Below are 21,021 nucleotides of genomic sequence, written 5' to 3' on the forward strand. Positions count from 1 at the left end.
TTCTATTTATTTATAATTTATAATACTATTAACTTATTATTTTTTATTCTCTATACTATCTCGATTTGAAAAATAAATTATTAACCTGGATACAATAGTTAATCTTACATATCAATTTATCTGGGATTTGATGTTCAGATGCTGCAGAAGGGTCTCCTGTAGACATGACTAATATTTACCATTAGTTAACTTTGAATTATACAGATCACCTTCCATAATATCTATCTACCCAGGTAGAGGCCTTATTAGAAAAGACTTGTATTTCTTGAAGAATCTTTCTCAAGACTGTAACATATACACCCTGCCTCGGTTTCTAGCCAGCCAGCTCCTCTTACAACCCTGTGAGCTACTCATACTCCCATCCCATTTATCTGTTTATCTCTTTGTTAGTTCTCCCAGCTCACATACTAGGGATCCAGTTCATTATCCTAACATCAGTACAACAAAGGGAGAGAAAGGTCAAGAATGTACCCTACCTCTGTGAGCTATATCACTGAGTACCAAACAGTAGACAAGGGCAAGTGTCTATAAAATATCCCAACTGCTAAATGACAATGTGAAATAATTAAAGACTCAAATGAATGAGTGTATAGAGCAAGCACAAATGTCAGCTAAGACCACAATATGCCAGACCTGAAGCCTCCATGCCATTTAGTTACTTGTCAGGAATTCTCAGCTCCGCCCCCCCCCCACACACCTCAAACTTAATATGTCAAAATGTGGGCAAGGGACTCTGTAATCTGTGATGTAACAAGTCCACCAAGTAACTCAGATCTGCTATACTTTGCTAACCTCTACACAGTGTTGCTAATAGAAAGAGCTTCAACTTGAGTCCCCTTCAGGACAGCTACCAATTTGACCTCCAGAGGTCAATGAAGCCTGATGGTCAACACCACAAATACAGAAAAACCAAAGCTCAGAATGGATCAAGTGTCAAAGTCAAACCTGTCAGGTTCTTCAAACTGCATGGACACTAAAGAGATAGGACAGTAACCTAACATTAGGAGTATGTGGACTAATAGGCAATAAGACAAATTGACCAAGGAGTCTGAATTCTGTAATGAGGAGAGAGTGCCACAGAATTCACAAATAAACAATTTAAGTGGGGAAATGTATTCAAAGCAATCACTCAAAGTCTCTGAACATTTTTCTAAGGACATACAACAAATGAATAAACATTCAAGAAAATCCACAAAGTCTTAGCAAGATCTGAACCACAACCTGCTCCCTCCTCTCTTCTATACTTCTACTGGTAACCTACTGAATAACTCCAGAAACTCCAGGCAGGCTCAGTCCTTGTTCCCTCAGCACTGTGACTGCATGAAGCTGTACCCTGGGAAGGCAGACTGCTGGTGCTCTCTCTCCTCAGTCCTTCACTGCAGACTCTGGACAGGCAAGGTTGAGAAGACCAGAGCACCTTTCTCTAGTGGGAAAGTTGCACTAGGTGCAGCAGATAAAGAACCCATGGCTTAGCCTTTCTCACCCGTCTTTATTCCACACCCAGAGACAAGTCAAGAATGTGTTTGCTCTCAACAGCCCTGAAAAAGCAGAGAAAGCAAAGTCACTGTGGGAGAAGCGAGGCAGCACCTTTGCCCTAGTTCTTACACAATGGTGCAAGCAAGGTTCTTTCCAGAAAGGGAGGCAAACTGGAGCAGAAGGCCTCAGGGACAAAGAGCACATATACACTGATGGAACGTTAAGCAGTTACACCACCAAACAGAAATTCAAAGTCACAAAAAAATAAGTGCCATGAAAAGTAACTATGTGCATGATCAGAAATGATTCTCAAATAACATGTCTCTTACATGACAAAGAGTAACGCAAGAAAATATGTCTGCAGTTGTGCAGCCTTCAATGTTGTGGACTTGCTGTCAAGTGTGGACAATGCTCTACGGCCAGCTCACCATCCACAGGGATGACTAGGACGAAGTACCCAAAACTAATACAACTATCTATATTTACACATACTCCTTTTCTCTCTCAGTTCCTTCAAAGGTAGATTATATAAAATACAAATTATAATTATGTTGAGCTTCTCATATATAGTGATTAATATATGTAATAATAGCACAAAATAGGAGGTAAAATGGAGCTACATATAGAGAAAGGAAATTCTATTTTGCTTAAATTTAGAACAAATCAAAGAATCTTCAAGGTACACAGTAAATCAGTAAGTCCTGTGTCTACTCATTCTGTATCTTTATTTCCAACCAACCTAGAGTGAAAATATTTGGGGAAAGGCTGTAGCTATGATAAACATGTAAAGACTGTTTTTCTTCATCATTATTCCCCAAACAAGAAAACACAGTAGAATAGTTATTTATAGCTATTTATGTAGTACTTACATGGTACGTATGCAGCCTATAAATGATTAAGCACACAGAATGGTGTACATATATAAGTAAGTATATAGATATATAGACTTCAAAAAAGTCATTCAAAAAAATTCAAGATATTATCAATTAAAATATCACATGAATCAAAATGTCACATAAAAATATACTAATTTCAAAAGAAAATGATAAAGTTTAAGAAAAAAGGATATGAGCCCTAAAGAAAACAAATATAAACCTTTAATGTACATGAAACACTTCCCACATCAGATCCTGTGCTAGGTCCAAAACAACCCTTACTAACTTAGATTAAAATCAAGCAAGGGTATGAATCCAATAGATTGCAAATGAAAATTATTATAAGAAAGACTTTACAGGAATAAATATGAAAATATTTTACAAATAAAGAAAAATAAATGAACAGATTTCTGAATAACCAACGGGTTAAAAAGAAATCACAAAGAAAATCAAAAAATACCTTGAATGTGCAAAACAGACACTTATGAGACATTACTAGAGAAATTGGTACATAACAGATAATTATAACTATAATAAAAACCCATTTTTAAAAAAGAAGTTTCCACCTGGGTGGTGGTGGTGCATGTGTTTAATTCCAGAACTTGGGAGGCACGCAGGCAGATCTCTGTGAGATGGAGGCCAGCCTAATTACAAAGTGAGTTCCAGAACACCCAGGACCACACAAAGAAGCCCTGTCTCAAGAAACAAACAAAAAAATTAAAACTAAAATTAAAATAAAAAAGGAGCTACCAAGTCAATAACCAAACCTTCTACTCATGAAGACTCTAGAAAGAGTAAATTAGCCCTAAACAGAGGAAGGAAATAGAAACTGCAAAAAGGAAAATCAACAACAACAAAAAACTGCCAAAGAATCATCATTATTGTGATTGGTGATCAAAGATTATGGCAGACAGAAAGAATTTATGAGAAATAAATGAAAAAGGAGCTGAAGAAACAGCTCTGCTGTAAAAAGCATATACTGCTAGTAGAGTACCTTAGTTTGGTCCCAGCATCCATTACCAGGCAGCTCACAACTGCCTCTATCTCTAGCTTCAGGAGGTTCTGACATCTCTAAGTACCAACACTCACATGCACATACCCACACACATACACACAATTAAACTTTATTTCTTTTTAAAAAACAAAACAAAACAAAAAACAGACAAAGAGAAGAGGGTTCTCAAGAGGTCAAAAGAAATCAAGCACTCGTGGGGAAAATTTGTCCTTGAAGGTATCAGAACAATAGACTCCTAAATCCTGATCACTCTGGGACACGTAAGGAGCCATGAATCTTTACTAGTTTAAGCCAAACACAGAACTTCATACTCCTTGCCACTCAAAAAGGGAAATAAGGGGGGCTGGAGAGATGGCTCAGTGGTTAAGAGCATTGCCTACTCTTCCAAAGGTCCTGAGTTCAATTCCCGCAACCACATGGTGGCTCACAACCATCTGTGATGAGGTCTGGCGCCCTCTTCTGGCCTGTAGGCATACAGACAGAACATTATATACTAAATAAATAAATATTTTTTAAAAAAAGGGAAATAAGATAGAAGTCTGGCCAGTCAGGGCAGGCCTTCCAAGAGGAACTGGAAGGTTCCTTCTCCACTTCAGGGAAGACAAGAAAGAGATACCTTCTTTTCTTATACTTTTGAGGGCTTTGATACAAAGATCAAATACCTGTAGCTAAAACTGTAGGTCATTGGGGTCTAAGGACAAAAAGCCATAATCCAAGGTTGTAGAAAAGGGAACCAGTCCAACCACAGCTATACTAGATATTACAGGTAGATAAACAAATATACTTGCTCTAATTTCATTTCTGTTGCTGGGACAAATACCCTGAAAAAGGTCACTTAGGGGAAGGAAGGGTTTATCCAACTTACAATTCCAGTTTATGGTCTATTATTTAGGGAAAATTAAGACAGGAGATCAACTAACCAATCACATCACATACACTTGGTGTGGGAGGTCCTTCTGTCTATGTGTTGCTTTAATTGGTTAATGAATAAACAACTAGCTTGGCCTATAGCATGGGAAAGGCGAAGTGAGAGAGACATCATGGAGCTGTTGGAGACAGACGTCCTAAAACCGTGCTGGTAGGCCACGACCTCATGGTGATGCACAGATTACTAGAAATGGGTTAAATTAAGATGTAAGAGTTAGCCAATAAGAAGTTAGAGCTAATAAGCCAAGCAGTGTTTTAATTAATACAGTTTCTGTGTGATTATTTTGGGTCTAAGCTAGCCCGGCAGCATCCGCCTACACACACTCAAGAGAAAAGAGAGATAAACACATTCTTGCTTGCTTGCTATTTATGCTCAGTTCAGAATCCAGTTATACCGTTATACAGCTCAGAATCCAGCCTAGGGAATGGCAATGCCTAGAGTAAGCTGAGTACATTAACAATCAAGACATGCACATACACATACATGCATACATTCCTATAGGCAAATCTGATCTAAATAATTCCTCATAGGTTGTGGAAAGTTGACACTTAAAATTAATCATCACAATCTACCAATTGCCAACTTGACACACAAGCACATCACTTTTAAATCATAACCTTACATTCCTGGTCTCCAAGGTTTCGTATTTATCTTGTAATGGAAAATATAGTCCAGTGTTAAAAGTCCCCAAAGTCTTTAAGAACCCTAATACTTTAAAAGTCCAAAGCTTCTTAACAGTGGGTTCCTAAAAAATAAATCACATATGTAAACATTCTTTTTCCAAAAGGAAAAACATCATTGAGACAGGGTTTCATTTAGACCAGGCTGGCCTCGAAGTCTCTTTGTAGCTGAGAATAATCTTGGGCTTCTAGTTCTCTTGCCTCCCCGTTCTGAAAGATGGGATTATAAACCATACCACCATGTCCCATTTATATCATGATGGGGATCATACTAGAGAAGCTCTCTACTGACTCAGCTATATCTCAGCCCCCAAATCAAGACGTTCTGATGCTGACAGTATCTGCTGCTACAGCAGCTACTGAACTCAGCTACTCTTTGTAAAAGATCATATTTTAGACTTTTATTGTTTACTTTCCACACACCACTGACTCTAACAGTGAAGCCATACCAATATTTCACTACTTTTAACAATTTCCTTGTTGGTTTCATTTTTCAGACTCATAACACACAGCATAGCTTACTGATGGGATCTTTAACTCTGAAGAACATTTTGAAAGCCATATAATCTATTAAAACACTTCTGTGTTTTCTAAATTTGCTCAAGAAAAATAAATTTCAATGGCATCTGTGAAATAACATCCCTTATTTATATCAAATCAGAAAAATCAATACCATGGCCACATAAGCACCAGAAAAAGCATGTTTAACACAAGTAACCAAAACCCTAGAAAGTGTGCTTATGCAAGCAGGCTCAGCACAGTCCAAGCCGATAAAACTTGTAAGACAGCTTTTAAGGTCTGAAGCATGCATCCTATAAAGAAATATTAACCCCGAGTCACCTAACATGAGCCACTCCATTAGTATCTTGTGCCACTGAGCAGAAGACTACCATCTGAGCTACACCACGACAAGAAACTATTGTTTCCTTTGGAAAATACAATCCCTCTCCCTCACCACTAGCACCAAGTCCCAGGGGACAGTACCTAGTCATGGATTTTGTTTATTTCTCCAAGGGCATCCCATCTCTCTCTTCCTGCTCAGTGGGTCAGGCACACTAAACTTCTCCCTGTAGGGCGTTCCCTAAGACACTCCTGTCAGAACTGCTCCCTTCCTGCTTTTGTGGGTAACCTCCACTGGGCTGTTCTCAGGAATGCTATCCAGAGTTCCACACTGAGCTGCAGGCGCTCTCCGAATACTGCATGTGAAGGATTCATTTAACCCAAAGCTTGTAACACTGTCACTTTGAAGATGCTTAATATGTTTGTTTATATGAAGGGTTTTGATGAGAAAACTATTTTAGAGCATTTTAAATCTAGTCTGACTAAGGAAGGGGGTAATTTTCTAATGATTTCTCTACTCTTTTTTTTCTTTTTTCTTTTTTTATTGAGAAAAGGAAAAAAAAACAAGTTTCCGCCTCCTCCCAGCCTCCCATTTCCCTCCCCCTCCTCCCACCCTTCTCCCCCTCCCCCCACCTCCTCTCCCCCTCCTTCTCCAGTCCAAAGAGCAGTCAGGGTTCCCTGCCCTGTGGTAAGTCCTAGGTCCTCCCCCCTCCGTCCATATCTAGGAAGGTGAACATCCAAACTGGCTAGGCTCCCACAAAGCCAGCACATTAAGTAGGATCAAAACCCCGTGCCATTGTCCTTGGCTTCTCATCAGCCCTCATTGTTCGCCATGTTCAGAGAGTCCGGCCCTATCCCAAGCTTTTTCAGTCACAGTCCAGCTGGCCTTGGTGAGCTCCCAGTAGATCAGCTCCACTGTCTCAGTGGGTGGGTGCACCCCTCGCGTCCCGACTTCTCTGCTCATGTTCTCCCTCCTTCTGCTCCTCATTGGGACCTTGGGAGCTCAGTCCAGTGCTGAACTTACATCTAGAAAATAGTTTTGAGGTGAAGATTTTAAATCCCTTCCCCATTGCTGGTTTACAGTCACTTAAGTGAGTATTCAAATTCAAGCCAAAAAAAGTATATTTTTAATACTAAACTGATCCCTTTCTTACAGGTAGTACCATTAATTCCCATAATATTTACTACAGCAACAAAAGCCAATCCCTAAATGTGTACCTCTAGGTATGATTTTTTTCCTTTTTAACTTAATAACCACATTTCCAGCTGTCAAGAGTTTTATCCTGGCATCAATATTCATCCATGTTAAGCCATATAAAAGGACCTCAATCATTTTCAATGTTAAATGATATTCCATTGTATAAATATAATATTCTGTTCATCCAACAAGCTATTCATTGGTAAAAAAAAAAAATTGGGTGGGATCCAGTGACAGCTACTAGTAATAACATCACTATGACTTTTTAATTATAAGTTTTATGTGGCTATGTGGTTTTATTTATCACAAGTAGCTACATAGGAACAGAATTGTTAGGAAACCACTTGCTACTCCAATGCAAAAAGCAACTTGAGTACCGACAGCAACCCATGCTAGAGACCAAACCTGTCATCCCAGCACTTCTACTTCAAGGTGAGAAGTGGAGACAGGAGACTCCCCTGGCAGCCAGGGGGCCACCTAGCCTGCAGTATGCAGCCAGCATAGCAGCAGAAACCAGAAAGGAGACCCTGCCTCAAGACAGGTAGGAGGTGAGACCCGACTCCAGAAAGTTATCCTCTGACCTAGACACTAGTACACATAAAACGAAATATTTAAAATTTTTCTCTTTAGTCTGAAGCCTAATGATTCAGAACATAAATCATGGCCATGCTTTACTTAATGCTATATAAATATGTTATAATAGCTCCATTAAATATAAAAACAAAACCAGAAAATGCCAACTCTGGGAAGTTAAAAAAAAGTATTTCATACTATACTATTTTCAAAACTATACTTGGTTTCTTTCATTGTAAAATAAACAAAATACTTAATCAGGATCAATAAAGAATACACTGAAGAAGCTGGATGATGGTGGCACATGCCTTTAATCCCAGCACTCGGGAGGCAGAGGCAGGTGGATCTCTGTGAGTTCGAGGCCAGCCTGGTCTACAAGAGCTAGTTCCAGGACAGGTTCGAAAGCTACAGAGAAACCCAGTCTCAAAAAACAACAACAACAACAACAAAACACTACAACAACCATACACTGAGGACAGATGGAGCCTTTTCTGTATTTAGAACTGTATTAATTTGTATTGTACAACTTTAGTAAGAAAAGGGTCTGGGACAAAGTCCTGCTGGAAAGGCACCCCACCCTGTGCTCTGAATACTCTGTTCAGCAGCAGAGAACTAAAGGGTACACTGCCATTTTTGGCAAGCTTCATGCCGAAGGAGCAAAAAGGTGTTGTTAAACTAGGCTGGGAGAGTGTGGCTTGAGGTAACCCCAGGGATGTCCAGCTGCAAGAAAGATAGTGTCTCAGTTCAATGTGAATCTGGGCATGGAGATCTTTGGGAGCAACCCTCTGAGCTGCTTCATGGTTCAGAGGACAACTCCAGCACTGAGCTATGGAGAAAATTTTCTGAAAATTGAAAACGATAAAAAAATCATAATACAGATCTGGAGGAAGTTGTAGCCAGGAAGCCCATATATACCAGATCTAAAAGACAAGGTGAAGGAAGAGATGGGAGAATGAATAATGGAGCTGGGAAGGGGCAGAGAAAAAAACAGGAAAGGGTGCGGTATAAGCAATGGTCTAGGTCAGGCCTCTATACACAAAGAAGAATGCCCATTGTGGGGTGGGAGTGTCTGCTTAAAGGAGAAGTGGCAGCTCAGGCTTTACTCAGAAGCACTCAACTGCAAGAGTAAGAACTCTGTTGGCTTCTTTTGAAGGCTACCACCTCTTGTCTTTCTAGCTCTCTCCATTCCTTAATCCCCACTGCCAATCACTTCTCCAAAAAGCAGCAAGCGTTAGCCTTCAGAAATGTAGGACAAATCTTGTCACGTTTCTGATCCAAACCTTCCAATGATTACCCCCAAGGCACAGTAAAATACTAAATCCTTTCAGCAGCTCTAACTGATTACCACTCTCTCCTCTTTGCACACACTCCCCAGTGCCAGGGCTGCTTCAAGGCTTCCCAGGACTCAGTACTCAGGATCTAGGGATGTCCATGCAGATGTCCACATACTGTTATGTCCCTGGATACTGTCAGTGTCTGCTCAGAAGTCATTTCTTCCAAGAGCCTTTTTCTAATTACATTATTTTAAATCAGCATCTGTATCACTTTATCCCTTTCCCTCTTCATTTTTCTTTATATCATTTACCATTTGGAATTATATATGTGCATGCATGTAGGGCCCGGGTCGACCCCTGCTCCTGGGGTTCATCTTGAGGACAGTTTCTGGTCAGCCAGCTAAAAACATCCTGTTTGTTCCTGTGCTCCCTCTGCCCTGCCTGGTGATAGCTTTAGGGCATCGTTTACTCCATGTTGGGTGTGGCAATTTCCATCTGCAGCAGCTAGGAATATAAGGATTTTCCCAAGATTGAATAAACAGCAGTCAACTGATCTCCTTTCGAATGACCCAGATCTCTTGTGTGTTCTTTCAGTCTCCAGGCCCTTGCCCAGCTCGCATACAGTACAGTGGAGCACAAACTGTGCCGAGAGGGTAATGCAGACGCAGGGGTTACACATGCATGCATGCATTCATACATGTGTATATAAACTGGAAAAAATGTATGTCTGTTATACACACACAAACACACACACACACACACACACAATTTATCACAGAACTAATGTCTATCACGACAAAGACTGCTTCCATCTCTGCTTTCATTTAGGTAGGTAGCAATAGTATCTAAAGCAGTATCTGGGAGATAAATGCTTAATAAATATTTAATGGATGAATCAAAGAACAAATGAATTTAAGCTCTCACTTCTTTTCTCTACTTCTCTATTTTCTCCTCATGCATTAGCCATGTTCCCAGTTTCACGCCTTGTCCAACATAACCTATACTGCTTGGGTATTTCTATATCATTGATTTCCAGATTGGCTATGACAGTGTTGGAGATCCTCAGGTAGATGCTCAGGTGTGTAGTAGAGGTACAAGAGAATTTAAGGCCAGTGAGGGGGCAAAGCAGAAGGAGTGGGGACCTGCAAATGTACAGCCCCCCACCTGGGTAAGTTCTCACTGCTGTTCTTCGATTCTTTCTTGGGTTTCAATCAGCTCCTTCTCTTCCCACAGAATCAATTCCAGACTTACTTAGCAGATTATATCACTTCTATAGAAAGGTTATTAGGTTAGACTCCCTCAGTTTCCTCCTTCCCCAACAACAACTGTATAAGAATTCTCACCTCCATCCTGATAGCACCAGTCACTGCCCTTCAACCAATGGACCTCAAACCACCTGCCTTTTAGAGGTCTGATGTCATTTATTCACTTACCCCCTCTATTTTCTTTCTCTCTCCTAACCCTCCAATGGCCATGCATCCCTAAGGTTTTTGATGCACAAATACGAGGATCTAAATTAGATTGACTAGAACCCCCACCACACCTGTCAAAAAAAGCCAGAAATGGTGGGGCTTGCCTAATTCCCAGAGCTGAAGAGACGGAAATAGTGGATCCTCGAGAGCATTTGGCCTAATTCCCAGAGCTGAAGAGACAGAAATAGTGGATCCTCGCGACCATTTGGCCTAATTCCCAGAGCTGAAGAGACAGAAATAGTGGATCCTCGCGACCATTTGGCCTAATTCCCAGAGCTGAAGAGACGGAAATAGTGGATCCTCGAGAGCATTTGGTCTAATTCCCAGAGCTGAAGAGACGGAAATAGTGGATCCTTGCGACCATTTGGCCTAATTCCCAGAGCTGAAGAGACGGAAATAGTGGATCCTCGAGAGCATTTGGTCTAATTCCCAGAGCTGAAGAGACGGAAATAGTGGATCCTTGCGACCATTTGGCCTAATTCCCAGAGCTGAAGAGACGGAAATAGTGGATCCTCGCGACCATTTGGCCTAATTCCCAGAGCTGAGGAGACAGAAACAGTGGATCCTCGCGACCATTTGGCCTAATTCCCAGAGCTGAGGAGACAGAAACAGTGGATCCTCGCGACCATTTGGCCTAATTCCCAGAGCTGAGGAGACAGAAACAGTGGATCCTCGCGACCATTTGGCCTAATTCCCAGAGCTGAGGAGACGGAAACAGTGGATCCTCGCGACCATTTGGCCTGCCAGCCTGACAGAATCCGTCAGCTCCAAGACAATCAGAGATTAGAAACCTTTTCTGAAAAAAACAAGGTGGAAGTCAGCAAGATGATTTCTCAAGGAAAAATACTTGCCACTAAGCTTAACAAACTTTGGTTCAATCCCCGAGAATTCATATTGTGGAAGGAGGCAACCAAATGCAAGCTGTCCTGTTCCACAGGAAAGAGAGAAAGAAGAAAGGAAGGGAGAAGGGTAGGGATAAAACCAAGATGGACAGTGCTTAAGGAACAACACCCGAGGTTGTCCTCTGTCCTGTGCATTTGCACCCAGATATACACATATGTACATGCACAAAGAAGCTATATCAAAACCTTATTTTTTTCTTCTCTAATTTCTAAATGAATGTCCTGAAAGTTTACTTTAACATCAACACAGGAAAAAAAAAAGTTCTAACTAATATTACTATGAGAGATCAATCTGGTAAAAAAAAAAAATGTATTATAGTAGCTCCAGTAGTCATAGATAGGTTTTCATTTCATCCTGAAGAAACATGCTACATATTAAATAGCTGAATAATGTAAATAGTGTTATAACATAATAATTATGGTAAAAAAGATTCACAGATATTAAAAGGACCATGCCATGCAAAAATCATGCAATAAAATCATGAAACTTCTAAGCCACTGGTAAACGACGGCTAGCTACCTTTCTGAAAGCAGTCCATTCTAACCGCATCTCTAACAACAGCACAACCAGTAAGCTGTCTAGAGCTGTATGCAACTGAGCATCTATGAAGACTGACTTTGGTGGGTACAAGATACTACACACACCCTCAAGAAAGGAAGTAGACAAAAAGAAATGCAGCCTTCCCAGGATGTTTAAATAACTAAAACATTTCTCAAAATAATACATCACAAAGCAGCCTAATTCTCAAATATAAATAATCCTGAGACTGGCAAAGAGAAAACATATTTGTTTTGTTTTTTGTTTTTGTCAAATGATTGATTGAGTGTAGACATCTAGAGTACTGTAAAACATGCATTATCTGTAGATTCAAAAGGAGCAAGCCACATTGTCTTCACTGGAGAAAACATATTTGTTACACACAATTTTTTTAAGTTTCAAGAGAAAAATGAAATCACAAATACGCTGTATTAGCACAATCACTACCAATAATATGTTAACATAAATGTCAATAAAGTATACATATTCTTCAAGAAGGAAGACTGTTCTTTGGCTGGGAACAGGAAATCACAAAACTGATTTTCAATCTGCCACAATCAATCAACCGTTAAAGTATATTCAACATTTCTATTCTATTTACTCAATTGAGAATTTCAATCAGTTAGTTACTGCCTTGCTTTGGAAACCTCCTCAAAGCCAGTCAATCTCCAAATTCCAAGTTTAAAGTCAGCCTTCAATTATGTCACCTTTGAAAATAAGCCAATTTTAAAATGCCATGCTTCCTTAAAACGCCAGGAGGGTTGTGCTCTCCCTTGCTTAAATAACAAGCAATCCCAGCTTAGCTTTACCTCTATTTATGTAGTGGATCTCTTCAGGTCATAGTTCAGCAAATGCGATGGCTATTTGAATATTAATATTTTCTTCTTGGGAGTAAGAAAAAATATTTGTTATAATAATCTAATTTCATAAAAGGCAGAACTCTTTAAGGCCTTTTAAGTAATCTGCGCCCACAACTCTCCACACCCTTAAGATTTAGAATCTCATAATCAATGGTCCTAACTCCAGTCAATGGGTGTATTATACAAATATTAAAACATCTGACCACTAAAACTTATACCAATAATCAACTGTTATCAAATAATCTTCAAACAAAATACTGCTTAAATATTTTAAGTAGGTATCTTTTTTTCATCTAGTGAAAATGATGGTCCAGCTTTGTTTTTATAAAAGGTAACTCTTTAATCCCTGCACTCGGGAGGCAGAGGTAGGAGGATTTCTGTGAGTTTGAGGCCAGCCTGGCCTACAAAGCGAGATCCAGGTCAGCCAGAGCTGTTACAAAGAGAAACCCTATCTCAACCCCCACCCTAAAGCATTAAACTGTAAAAGTCAAAAATCTTATACTGTATTTATTTGGGCAAACGTATCAACTCTTGTTTACAATTTAGGATATAAGTAACTATCGCCAGCTCCTATGACCTCACAAATGTGAACTACTCATTAGAGTAGAGATGTCTGCTTCAGAAAGAAAGTACAATAGCTTCCATACATTATTCTGTCTGTGGTCAAGTCAAGTATATCTGTGGATTAGAGCACCATAGAAAAAAAACTAAGAGAAATACCCTCAAACTGACATGAAAAATGATAAATATTCTTATCTCATTTTTGAATTTGAATCCACCCTACCAAGAATACTAGAGACTCAGATTCAAAGGAGGCACAAATGGGAGTCCCCTCCCAAACATGAATCAGTCAGACTAGGAAAGTGACTGCTCCCACACAGACTTCCTCATTTAGCTAAAGGCAAATACAGATCAGAGTTGTATTTGTAGATTGCCTTTGGACTTAAGTATACTCAAAAATAAAAGTCTAAATAGCACATCTTATTACCATATAGTTTAACAAAACTCAGAAAACCCCCACTCAAATCAAATCTGGGAGGATCGCAAACTAGAGTGGCAACATCAATGTAAGTCTATGTGCCAAGAGACCAATGTAGTCAAAGTATAGATTTAGTGAACATAACAATGTAGTCAAGTTCGTATCTTGGAAATATCTGCATCGGCAGTTTAACTCAGTGGAAACAGCCAAAGAAACACATTAGAGTTGAGGGACCTTGCTAGATGACTTACTATTTTAAACCAGTTTCTTCTTTATAAGACAGGAATAATAGCTTCATTTCACAGTACTCTTAGGAAGGTGAATTGGCTGATAGCAATAGGTAACTTTAAAGCAGTCCTGGGTATTAAGACTAAACTCCAAGTTCACTTTGCTTTTTGTCACTAAACTGTTCTAACACATAGGACAAATAATTTGACCTGTAGCATTTTCTTACTGTCAAATTATAAAGATAATATATGCCCTCCACATCTTACAGATGCTGCCAAAAATCACATATGAAAACTCCCCAGAAAATGTCTTTGAAAAATTAACAAATATGTAACTGAGGTAGCTAATTCAGAGTGTATAAAACATGAAAGAAGTATGGGGCTGAAGATATAGCTCAGCTGTTAAAAGCACTGGCTGCTGCTCTTGCAGAGGAACTAGGTTTGGTTTCCAGCATCTACATGATACTCACAACCACCTGCAGCTCCAGTTCCAGGGATATTCAATGCCCTTTTCCAGCTTCCTTGGATACTGTGTGCATATACATAACAGATAAAACACTCATACTCATAAAATAAGTAATTTCTTTAAAAAGAAATTGCATTGCTAAAGCATTAATTGAAACAAGAAAGAAAACAGTGAAATAAATAAATAGCAGGCATTATGGTTTGGAGCTTAAATGTCTACTAAAGGTTCATATGTGAAAGGTTTGGTGGCCAGCCTACACTGCTAAACTTTTAGGAGGTGGGGCTTACTCAGATCTCCACTATAAGTTCCTCCCCACATAAAACTGTCTAACACAGGCCCAAAACGATGAGACCAAAGGTGCATGTATATCAATCTTAAGCAGCTGATTAACAGAAAAGTCGAATACTAATGTGTGGAACTTTGGCAGGACACACTTATAAATGGTGGAAACCTGCCTAAGTATTTCAAACACGGCCCCTCCATTGCCCTCTGTTATGCAAGCAGCAACATTTCAAGCCAGTTCCCTTATTTCACTACTGAGTCCTGTCAACACTGAGGTAGTAGAACTGGGGAAAGTCATTACTCCACAGAGATAATAAAATATCAGAATTTTTCATTTGGTAAAAATTTTATCAGTGCCAAATAAAACTAATGCAAATTTAGTAAAATATGCAAGACTTTGAGTAATTCTTTTGTTGAAAAGGACTCTCGGGGAGCTTCCAACCCATCAGGCAATTGTCTAAGCCTTCTTTTGCTCCTTTGCCCTTTTCACACCCCATCTCTCAAGTGTGGGGCAGGGGGAAAAGGAGATGGGAAACCGGAATCAACTAATCAGCATATATTTATGCATCGTTCTACTCTAAATCTATTCCCACAGGTTTTTTCTCATACTATGCTCCTCCAAAAAGTGAGCCATATTTATTCATCCCCCAAATTCCCTAAACCTAACCAATATCCTTCATATAAAGTCACTGTTACCAGCTATGAATGGCAGGCAATGGAATGAGACTAGAGACAGATGTGAAAGAGACAGAGACTTCATCCTGAACCCACACTATGGAAATGAGAGACAAAAGAACAAATGTTAGCAGCAGACATCCAATCAAATAAGGAAGAACCAGCAAACATACAAGCCTACCATGTATGCTTCCTCCTCTTACCTCCTGTAATCAACCAAAGATTAGAAAAGAACAAAAGCAGTCAATCTTTTCAAAACTATGTGTGTTTCTATCCCTGACTACAGTCATCGCATATACACTCAACATGTCCATATGAGGTAGTTACCTATGTGGACTCCAAAGTCTGAGCACTTTGGGTGTGAATCCCACTTCTAACACTTACAAACTCATGGCAATGGGTAGGGACATAAGATAAGTAGTCAGAGGCCTTGCCCTACAAGATGACTTAAGGCAGCTCCCTGTGCCTCCATTTTCTCATCTGCAAAATGGGGAACAATAAGTTCCTAGCACATATAACTGTTTTAAGGATTAAATGAATATATGTAAAAATATGTAAAACCTTGCCTGGAATATAGTTCATATATACATCATTCTAATTAGTATCATTGTTACTAGCATCCATTACTATATTTAACAAAACTAAAACCTGAAAGTAAAACTGGACTTTTATTTTCCTCCTAATCCTGTCTTCTCAGAAAACAGCACCTACTTCTTCCACCCAAACCCGGAAACGTTATTACTCCTCCCTTTCCTCAGCACGCTCCCATCAGTAAGTCCTGTCAACAGAATTGGAGTTCCACCTCTTAATGCCACCTCCAAAATTGCCGCTCTTGGTCTAAGGTCCCATACCATCTCCCCTCTCAAGGTACAGCACAACAACAGTCTCCTGCCTCCTCATTTTCATGCCCCCTCCACCACTCCATGACTCTACAGCTAGTATGCCATGGGGTAAATCAGGAAACAGACAGCATTCCCATGATGGTGCTGTCTTGTGGCTTTTCCATTACACATACATAAAGTATCTACTTTGACACAGGCTTTGGGACCCTACCAGAGTCTATCAGATGTTTCAAGGTTATATGTCAACACTTCTTACTATGCTGAGACAGAACAGTCATTTGGAACACAGCCTCTCAAATCAGATGACCTAAATTCAAATGGCAAAAATTTTAACAGTGCCAAATAAAACTAATGCAAATTTAGTAAAATATGCAAGACTTTGAGTCTCTTAAGCTTTTAGCTTGAGTACACATCTAACATGTGCCAGTTTCCTCATTTAAAAAAACAGAGCTAGTTCTCTTTGCTTAAAAGGCAGTTGGAAAGCATTCAGTGTTTAGAACTGGGCCTTGCATATGGTGAGCTTTCCAGGCCGGATGGTTATACTATCTCCATCCACCACTCCAAGCGGAGAATGAACCCAGGGCCATAGCTCTACTATTTCTACCCAGGCTGGGCTTAGACCCCATCTGCGGCCAATGCAGTCCTTGAATTTGTACTCCTCCTGTCTTGACCTCCCAAGGAATTTACAACCCATCAGCTGGGCTCCTGATGGGGCCCCACACTGTCCCCTCACCAGCCTCTCGCCTTTATGTCACTGCGCTCTCTCTGTGTGAAGCAATTTCATGTACCTATTCCCTGTCTAGTTCTCCACTGAACTCTGCTAGCGTGCCATCTATTTCTAGTTCTGACTACTGGTGGCTGATGCAAATCGCATGCCATACTTAGAAAGCTGCCTGTGCTCTCCATGGTCCCATCTGATACCAGTAAAAGTAACAAAAGTTACACTATCATCTCCCACTTATAGACAGATTTTTAAAAAGTTCCAAGATTTTGATGACTCGTCTTTGGAAAGCCCTGCTTTGATTCAAAGGGTCTTTTGCAAGGATTTAATACTCTCCACTGAATTCACAGAAATGGGGCCCTCTTGATCTACTGTTTCAATCCATCCTAGGGTGTGTATATTCCCTTCAAAGTTCCTGACAAGTTCCTGTACCAGAGTTTGAGAAAAGTGTGTAACATTGTAATGTTGTACCTAACTCTTCACTAAGGCAAGAGTTGACTAAACCATATAAGCATACAAGCTGACCCTACTTATCTGTGTTGAGTATAACCTACTAGTTCTGAGCTGCTAAAAAGTTTTCTGAAAAAGATGGGGGGCAACGTATTGCCAATATCTCTGTGATAGTGGTACCAGTTATTGGATCTCTGATAAATCAATAAAATAGCTGAGATACCTACAGGTTCAAAAGTCATGATCAGACGCGTCGGGTAGGTGTGGGGAGGAGGTAAATCCCAGAGAAAGAACTTTATATACAAATGGACTACCACATTCCTCGGAATGAATATTTTCATAAGCGTTGTGTAGGGCTACATAGGTTGGGTAGGCTCAAGGGTCTCAAAGCATTGTAGCCCTGCTGGAGGTGACGCAGCATGCAAGTTGCATTCAGCCACCTGGGCACTTGCAGGATCCCAAAGGAAGATGGGCTCAGGGCTGCTAGTCTTTGAAGGGGCTCTCCATCCCAGGCTGACCGAGAAAGTCCTACTGCAAAATGAGAATGGAGACTGGGACCTAATCTCTTTATCAACGAAATTTAGGGAGCGCCTCGCCAGTTTCCCGTTCCCAGGCCTTAATCACCCGCTCTTAGCTGTCATAGGCCAGCGGGAACGGTGTTGACCGGGCTCAGGAACGGCCTCGCCTCCACAAGCCCACGGTCCCAGGACGGTGCGCTCCCACTTGGGACGGTCACCGGCCCGCGACACGGTCGGTGGCTGCCGGGTCTCCCGAGGCTTCCCGGTGCCCGCGGTCTACACCGCGACCGTGACAGCTAGCAGCCCTCAGGCCCCACGAGCCCCACAAGCCAGGCAGCTGCAGGATCCTCGCAAACTTACAGTTTTCCTACTGCGTACGCGTCACGGCGGGGTGACGTCACGGGCCGGCGTTCAACGAGGTCAGCCCGCGGGCGTTGTGCGCCGGCCCAGGCCCCGCCTCCAGCGAGCGGCGGGAGACGCCCCGTCCCGCCCCTGCCCAGAGGGGCGCGCAAGCGCACACGGCCTGCCGCCTCGTGCCCGTGGGCTTCGCAGACCGGCGCGCCTAGGCGGCCACTCTTCACCATCTTCACACAGCCCCTGAGGCGAGAAGGTCCCGAGTCCACGGAACGGGGGTGACCCACGAGAACAACTCAGATTCTCGCTCGGGCTTGGGACGGACGGAAGGGTTCTTCCATAGTCCTTCCGCAGACACTGCCTTCCTCCCCTCACCTGTCACTAAAACTTGTGCACGTTTGGTAACAGACACTTGTTCTCCTCCAGAGGCCCAGGGGTTCTCCGCCAGGGTCACAAGGGCAACTCTCCCATGGGCAACTCTCCCATGAGCCCTTGCGCAGTCCCACTTCTGACCCCCTCCCGCCCGCGCCCAGATGGACACGCCCACCAAGAGTAGACCACGCCCGCTCCAGTCCAACCAGAGCGAGCCCCGCCTATGTATGTCCCGCCCATGTCCGGCTAGGCCCCGCCCCCAAGCCCCGCCCTTCCGCGTCCGGCTTCGGGGTCAGCTGCGGTGGAGGGGCCCCGCCCTCCCCCGCCCTCCCAGTGCCTGTCTGCGTGTCTGCAGAAAGAGCCTTCAGCCTCTTCCTACTGCAGTCCGCTTTTACAAGTCACCTGTTAAGTTTATCAAGTAGTGACCCGAGTAGACTTTCCAGCTTTCCCTTAGGTGACGAAAACACGGCTGTCCAGCTCTGGCTAAAAGACCGCTGCGAAGAAAGTGAAGGCGGAGAGTGGACCACAGAATCTGAAGACTAATTCCTGCTTCTTAGGAGTCCCACGATACTCCTTCAAGAAGAAAAAAGTAAATCTTATGATTTAAAGAAAAAAGAAAAGAAAGAAGAAGAAAAAAGCAGTTCAAATTGTTTGTCTAGCACCTAGAAAGAGGACATATTGAAAAGAGGGAAGGTCACTTTTATAATTTATAGAAAAGTAGCCAGGTCAGGGATTTTTCAGGGCAGCCTCTGTGTGTATTTAAATCTAAAACAATGGTTTGTTTACGCTTCTCTTTGGAATGATGACTGGGAACTGGTAGCTTTTAAGCAGAGACCTGCTTGAAAATAGGCTCCTAAGCAGAAGCAGGAGAGAATGGAGTTCCAGGACAGTCTGGACCGAAGAGATCCTGCTTCAAAAAATAAAATAAAACAATAATGGATCCCAGGAAAATCTGTCTAGATAATTAGTTTTGAAAGAACATAATCAGTGTGGCTACATACTATGCAATGTTTTTAATCCTTATCAAATGATATAAGATAAATTTTTGGACATAATTTTAACATTATTTTGTGAAAAATGTAGAAAATTAGCATTTTTAAAACTTGCACATATCTCTAGTGATTTTGTTTTATGAAGAATGACCATAAGATTCTCTTTTCATTATTCACATGCTGACAGGTCTTCTATACCACTTCTCCAAACGAATTTTTTTTCGTAGACCCATTGTTTCTTATTTTTTATTGCTTTTATTGAGCTATAGTTTTTTCTCCCTTCATCTCCACCCCTCTTCTTCTCTCTCCCAAGGTCCCCACTCTCCCAATTTACTCAGCAGGTCTTGTCTTTTTCTACTTCCCATGTAGATTAGATCCATGTGCATCTCTCTCAAGGTCCTCGTTGTTGTCTACGTTCTCTAGGATTGTAGGTAGGTTTTTCTTTGTTTTATGTCTAAAAGCCACTTATGAGTGAGTACATATGATATTTGACTTTCTGGGTCTGGGTTACCTCACTCAATATAATGATATCTAGATCCATCCATTTTCCCAAAAATTTCAAGATGTCATTTTTTTCTGCTGAGTAGTACTCCATAATGTAAATGTACCACATCATCTTTATCCATTCCTCAGTCAAGACACATTTAGGCTGTTTCCAGGTTCTGGCTATTATAAATAATGCTGCTATGAACATAGTTGAGCACATGTCCTTGTAGTATGGTTGAGCATCCTTTGGGTATATATCCAAAAGTAATATTGTTGGGTCTTGAGGTCCTAATTTTCTGAAAAATCGCCATACTGATTTCCAAAGTGGCTATGCAAGTTTGTACTCCCTCCAGCAATGGAGGAGTGTTGCCTGTACCTCACATCCTCTCTAACATAAGTTGTCATCAGTGTTTTTGATCTTGGTCCTTCTTACAGGTGTAAAAAGGAATCTCAGAGTTGTTTTGATTTTCATTTCTCTGATGGCTAAGGATGTTGAGCATTTCCTTAAGTGTCTTTCATCCATTTTAGATTCCTCTGTTGAGAGTTCTCTGCTAAGGTCTGTACTCCATTTTTTAATTGAATTATTTGTTCTTTTGATGACCAATGTCTTGAGTTCTTTGTATATTTTGGAGATCAACCCTCTGTCCAATGTGGGATTGGTAAAGATCTTTTCCCATTCTGTAGGCTGCCATTTTGTCTTGTTGATTGTGTCCTTTGCTTTACAGAAGCGTCTCAGTTTCACGAGGTCCCATTTATTAATTGTTTCTCTCAGTGTCAGTACTACTGGTGTTATATTTAGGAAGTGGTCTCCTGTGCCAATGCCCAAACAGGAATTTTTAAAAGAGATCTTCTAGCTAATGCCTCAGATTCTCCTACAGGTAAATGTCATTGTGCTTTTCTTTTAAGAATGGAAATATTTGCCTGGGTGTTGGTGGCACAAGCCTTTAATCCTAGCATGTGGGAGGCAGAGGCAGGCAGATCTCTGTGAGCATGAAGTCAACCTGGTTTACAGAGCTAGTTCCAGAA

At 41.1% G+C, this 21,021-nt stretch overlaps 1 protein-coding gene across 8 annotated transcripts in view; it reads right to left on the bottom strand.

Annotated features, from left to right (window-relative positions):
- Znf438 (zinc finger protein 438) overlaps nt 1-18,656 on the bottom strand; it is a 145,433-nt gene extending 126,777 nt beyond the window's left edge. For 2 of the 8 annotated variants that reach the window (XM_075970729.1, XM_075970733.1), the window contains exon 1: nt 18,152-18,228. The gene's annotated coding sequence lies outside the window, so the exon portion shown is untranslated. Of the gene's footprint in view, nt 1-18,151; nt 18,263-18,520 lie in introns of those variants that run through there. The other 6 variants (XM_075970728.1, XM_075970734.1, XM_075970731.1 and 3 more) reach the window with 6 other exon arrangements.
- Between the last annotated feature and the right edge of the window lie 2,365 nt (nt 18,657-21,021).

This window comes from Microtus pennsylvanicus, chromosome 4 (genome assembly GCF_037038515.1).
Source record: "Microtus pennsylvanicus isolate mMicPen1 chromosome 4, mMicPen1.hap1, whole genome shotgun sequence".
NCBI classification, from domain to species: Eukaryota; Metazoa; Chordata; class Mammalia; order Rodentia; family Cricetidae; genus Microtus; species Microtus pennsylvanicus.